Raw genomic sequence first — 6,171 nt, forward strand, 5'->3', positions numbered from 1 at the left:
TAACTCTCAGGTTGCCCTTGACAAACAACTCCTCTTTTGAATGCCAAACACAAACTATACACATATACCCAAATATGCAAAACGAGGAAGAAAGAGATACACATTTAGAACTCTGCTTTCTTTACTAATGTCAGCAGATCTAAGATGGTTTAGTGTGAAATCTTCCTTTTCTTTGGGACACCTAAATGGGGTTTTCATAGGTCAAGAATTCAGAAGCATTCAAATTAAAAGAGCCAATTGTGCAAATAATTTTCAACAAAGGAGCCAAAAATATACAATGGAGAAAATGCCTCTTCAATAAATGGTGCTGGAAAAATTGGAAAGCCATATACAAAATAATGAAACTGTTATTTGTCACCATACACAAAAATTAACTCAAAATAGATTAAAACAAAGAAAAAAAAATATATATATATATAAGACCTAGAACAATAAAATGCAAAAAAAAAAAAAAAAAAAAAAACCCAAAAAACAACAACAACAAAAACATAGGTACTAAATTCGTGGACCTTCGTCTTAAAGAGGATTTTATGAATTTGACCTCAAAGGCAAGGGAAGTAACAGCAAAAATAAATGAATAATACTATCTTCTGCACTGCATAAGACAGCATCAATTAAACAAAAAGCAACCACCTGAATGGGAGAAGATCCAAAATATATAAAGAACTTGCACAACTCAACAACAAAAACAAAAAAATAATTCAATTAAAAAATGGGCAGAGGACCTGAATGGACACTTCTCCCAAGAAGACATACAAATAACCAATAGATATGTGAAGAGATGCTCAACTTCACTAGCTATTAGGGAAATGCAAATCAAAACCACAATGAGATACCACCTCACACCTGTTAGAATTGCTATTATCAACAAGAGAAGTAATAACAAGTGTTGAAGAGGTTGTGGGGAAAAATAACCACTATACACTGTTGGTGGGAACGTATATTGGTACAGCCACTTTGGAAAACAGTCTGGAGGTTCCTCAAAAAATTAAGAATAGAGTTACCATATGACCAAGCCATCTCCCTTCTGGGTATCTACCCCCAACATTTGGAAACATTTATCAGTAAAGATGTACCCCTATGTTCATTGCAGCTTTATTCATGATGGCCAAGACAGAGAAAAAAACAACCAAACTGTCCTTTGATAGACGATTGGATAAAGAAGATGTGGTGAAGCGTTTCTTTTTCTGACATCTTGGAGCCTGTGGAGGCCTGCTGCGAACAGTACTTCTAAAATGGCAAATATGTCTGGATGGCTGTGGCCCAAGGCCATTTTTGCTGGATGTAAGTGGGGTCTCTGGAACCACAGAGAGCGCATAGCTCTGCTTAAAATTGCATCTATGCTCAAGATGAAACTGAAGTCTATCTAGGCAAGAGATGTGCTTATGTGTATAAGGCAAAGAGCAACACAGTGACTCCTGGTGGCAAACCAAATAAAACCAGAGTAATCTGGGGAAAGGTAACTCATGAAAATGGAAACAGTGGCATGGTTTCTGCCAAATTCCAAAGCAACCCTCCTGCTAAGGCCATTGGACACAGAATCCATGCATTGCTGTACCCCACAGGTTTTAAACTTATCGAAAAGTAAATAAAGTGGATTTGTTCTCTCGGAAAAAAAAAAAAAGATGTGGTACATATATACAATGGAATACTACTCAACCATAAGAAAAGATGAAATACTGCCATTTGCAATAATATGGAGGGATTTTGAAATTATCATGCTAAGCAAAATTAGTCAGATGGAAAAAGTCAAGAATCATATGATTTCATATGTGGGATGTAATAAAACTGAAGCAACAGACGGACAAAGAAGGCAAACAAACAAAAACTCATAGACATGGACAACAGTATGGTGGTAACCAGAGGGAAGAGGGGTTTGGGGTAGGTAGAAAAGTGTAAAAGGGGTCAAATATATGGTTATTGAAGGAGATTTGACTTTGGGTGGTGAACACACGATGTAATATACACATGATGTATTATAGTATTATATACTTGAAAGTATATAATTTTGTTAAACAATGTCACTGCAATAAATTTATTATATATATATAATATATTATTATATATATATAATATATTATATATATAATATATTATATATAAAAATATATTATTATATATATATAATATATTATATATATAATATATTATATATAAAAATATATATATTATATATATAATATATTTATATTATATATATATAATATATTTATATTATATATATATATATATATATATATATATATATATATATTTTTTTTTTTTTTTTTTTTTTTTTTTTTTTTAAGAGCCCTTTTCCTCCAAGTTGAGACTATTAACCTAATAGATTTGGGCTACTTCTCATTTTGTATGCCTAGTCACCCAAGGCATCAGGTCTCATTAAAACATTGAATAACCAGTTTTATCTCTTTGTGTCATTAGTCTTTACCTAGCGAGTACCCACTGTATTATCCCATGGGTGAAAATGAGATTTGTAGTCCAATGTGTTTAGTAAACACTGAATTAAACCAATTTAAATGGGTTCCTTTGCCACAGAAATCTCAGAACCTTTGCTATGATAATATACTAATACAAATTATGAATCTTTATGAGGTGATGATATATAATATACAGTGTTTCCCCCTTTTGGTGGAGAAATTGGGTGGACTACCTTTCCTTAAAAACAGAACCTGGAATGATTTCACTGTGGTCCTCTTAGGTTTTTTCCAGTGAACACAACCATTAGTTTCACATAAATGAGCACTAAATCACAGTTCAATTAATAATCTCCACACTGTATCTGTCTTTAAATATGGCTGGTGATAGTATATAAAATAGAAAGCATTTGATAAGTTATTTTAAAATACACTGAATATAGGATAAAACAAAATTCATTTCCTTACATTTTATAATAAATGGGCCCCTCTTGGTAAATGATCTCTGTCCTCACACTGTTACAGTCACATTAGTTCAGCTAAATGAAGGTCCCTGAGGCAAAAACAATAAATGGCCACTTTCTCATTCCACTGCATGAAGTTGACCTTCAATAAAATGTATCTGAGATTGGTACTTATTTCTGATAAAGGTAAAAAGTAGTGGTGATTTTTTTTCCCTTAGGGTGCACATATGCAAATTTTTTTTTATTATTGGGGAAAGGAAACAGGACTTTATTGGGGAATAGTGTGTACGTCCAGGACTTTTTTCCAAGTCAAGTTGTTGTCCTTTCAATCTTAGTTGTGAAGGGTGCCGTTCAGCTTCAAGTTGTTCTTTCAGTCTCAGTTGTGGAGAGCGCAGCTCAGTTCCAGGTCCAGTTGCCTGTTGCTAGTTGCAGGGGGCGCAGCCCACCATGCCCCGCGGGAGTCCAACCGGCAACCTTGTGGTTGAGAGGACGCACTTCAACCAACTGAGCCATCCGGGAGGCAGCTCAGCTCAAGGTGCCGTGTTCAATCTTAGTTGCAGGGGGCAGAGCCCACCATGCCCTGCAGGAGTCGAGGAATTGAACGGGCAACCTTGTGGTTGAGAACCCACTAGCCCATGTGAGAATTGAACCGGCAGCCTTCAGAGTTAGGAGCATGAAGCTCTAACTGCCTGACCCACTGGGCCGGCCCAGCAAAATATTTTTTTGATTTATTAAAAATATGCAATCAGATGGAATAAAATGTTAATATATATAACTCCTGGGAAACTTGGAGGAAAAATTAGCAAATATTCATTTTATGCTCTAAAATTGATATCCTTGATAGATTAATTATATTTAATTAAGAAGAATTAAGTTCTCCTAAAATTCAAGTGTTTATTCTGTAAATTGGGACAACCTTATAACTATGACATGATATACACATTGTATCTATTTCCCTTTAAATAACTAATTTATATGTGTTTTACTCTTGTCTAAAGTTTAGTAATATACTACAAACACTAAAAAAAATAGGGGGTAGGGAAAATGCCCAACTTCAATCAGCTCAAGCTTTCCAGGTGGGAGAAGGGAAATACCCAACTTCAGCTCACTTTAGCCATAATGCCCCACCTGAAGAGGAAGAAAAAACTGAAAAACTCTTAAAATGTTCACTATTTAGAGCCATAACTCACTAAAAGACTAAGACCTAAATCTTAGAACTATAGAATTCTTTTCCCCCACACCTCACCACCACACTGTTAAAGGCCCACTTACAACAGTTACTTTTACACAGCACATCATGCCCTGCTATCAGGAAAAAAATTACAAGGCATACCAAAAGGCAAAAAATGCAATTTGAAGAGATAGAGCCAGTATCAGAACCAGATATGGAAAGACTTTTGGAATTATCAGACTGGTAATTTAAAGTAACTATGATTAAAATGCTAAGAGCTCTATTGAATAAAGTAGACAGTATGCAAGAACAGATGGACAATGTGAGCAGAGAGATGCAAATCATAAAAGAGTACCAGAAAAAAGCAGCTGGCTACGGTGTGCTCTGGGACTTTACGAGGGGACTTAGGCTCAGCACTGGCACCAAACCTGAATCTTCATTAACCTGGTGAACACTCACCCCTCCCTGGTGACTACTTGGAAGCCTGCCTCACCCAACTTGCATACCTCCTGAGGCACTTTCAGCAGCTGTACCTTATAGGGAACCAACAGGTGGCATCAGGCTTCAGGGTGCCCTGAGCCTTTTGCTAAACTGCCCCAGGCCCGGTATTGATGGCAGATGGCCTTGGTTTTCAGCACAGCCTCTCCCACCCACCTCCAGGTCCAGCTCAAGCAGCAAACAACCTCAGATAACTTTGTGGCTCCCACGAGGTAGCCCCAAGCCTGTCACAGGCAGCAGGTGTCTTGACTTGGGAAGAGCCCATCCCAAGAGGCCCCAAAGCCAACACAACCAGAGGCAGGCTTCAGAGCACAACAGAGCACTACCTGATTAGCCCCATAAGTAGCACATCCAAAGGGGTAGTCTCAACTGACACAAGCCCACCAGGATGAATCCCCATTTGTTGGGTAAGCCCCCCACACAGCAGCTCATACACTGTGGGAATGAGCAATCCTCACAGACAGTCAACCTAAGAGTCAATCCCTCCCACTGACATTCCAAAAGCAGTCAAGGGTCAACTGTAACAGGAGGGTACATACAACACATAAAAGTAACACTCCTAAAGTATATGGCACAGGTGATCAGGGAGACTACACCACTGGGCCATAGGACACCTACCACACACAACTGGCGAAGACTGAGAGACATAGGATATCTACCTAATACATAGAAATGGACACAAAGAGGCAGCGAAAATGAGGAAACAAAGAAGCATGTCCAAGTGAAAGAACAAGAGAAAACTCCAGAAAAGGAACTAAATGAAATGGAGGCAAGCAAACTATCAGAGACAGAGTTAAAAACAATGGTGATAAAGATATTCAATTAACTTAGTGAAAACTTCAACATAGAGACAGTAAGCATAAAAAAAAAAAAGGACACAGAAACCATAAAAAGAACCAGTCAGAAAGAATACAATAAATAAAATGAAATACACAAGGAGGAATCAAAGGCAGACAAGATGAAGCAGAGGATCCAGTCAGTGATTTGGAAGACAAGGTAGCAGAAAACACCTAATTGGAACAACAAAAAGAAAAAAGAATAAAAATAAATAAATGATGACAGTTTAAGGGACCTCTGGGACAACATCAAGTGTAACAACATTCACATCATAGGAGTACCTACCAAAACGAGGAGAGAGAACAAGGGATTGGGAAGCTATTTGAAAAAATAATGACAGAACACTTACCTAACCTGGTGAAGGAAATAGATACACAAATCCAGGAAGCATAGAGAGTCCCAAACAAGACGATACCAAACAAACCCACAGCAAGACATATCATGATTAGAATGGCAAGATTAAAGACAGAGAGAATTCTAAAAGTATCAAGAGAAAGACAGCTAGCTACGTACTAGAGAGCTCCCATGAGACTGTCAGGTGATTTCTCAACAGAAACTTTGCAGGCATAAAGGGAGTGGCACAAAATATTCAAAGTCATGAAAAGCAAGGACCTACAACCAGCAAGGCTAGCATTTAAAATTGAAGGATAAGGGGCAGCTGAATGGCTCAGTTGGTTAGAGTGCAAGCTCTGAACAACAGGGTTGCTGGTTCGAGTACCACATGGGCCAGTGAGCTGCACCCTCCACAACTAGATTGAAGACAACGAGCTGCCTCTGAGTTTCCGGA

General features: G+C 37.7%; 1 pseudogene; it reads left to right on the forward strand.

The window, feature by feature from the left end:
* Positions 1–277: 277 nt before the first annotated feature.
* Positions 278–1,588, forward strand: LOC109452038 (large ribosomal subunit protein eL33 pseudogene; annotated as a pseudogene).
* The last annotated feature ends 4,583 nt before the right edge of the window (positions 1,589–6,171 follow it).

This window comes from Rhinolophus sinicus, chromosome 17, assembly GCF_057876585.1.
Source record: "Rhinolophus sinicus isolate RSI-liver-muscle chromosome 17, RSI-T2T, whole genome shotgun sequence".
Classification (NCBI taxonomy): domain Eukaryota; kingdom Metazoa; phylum Chordata; class Mammalia; order Chiroptera; family Rhinolophidae; genus Rhinolophus; species Rhinolophus sinicus.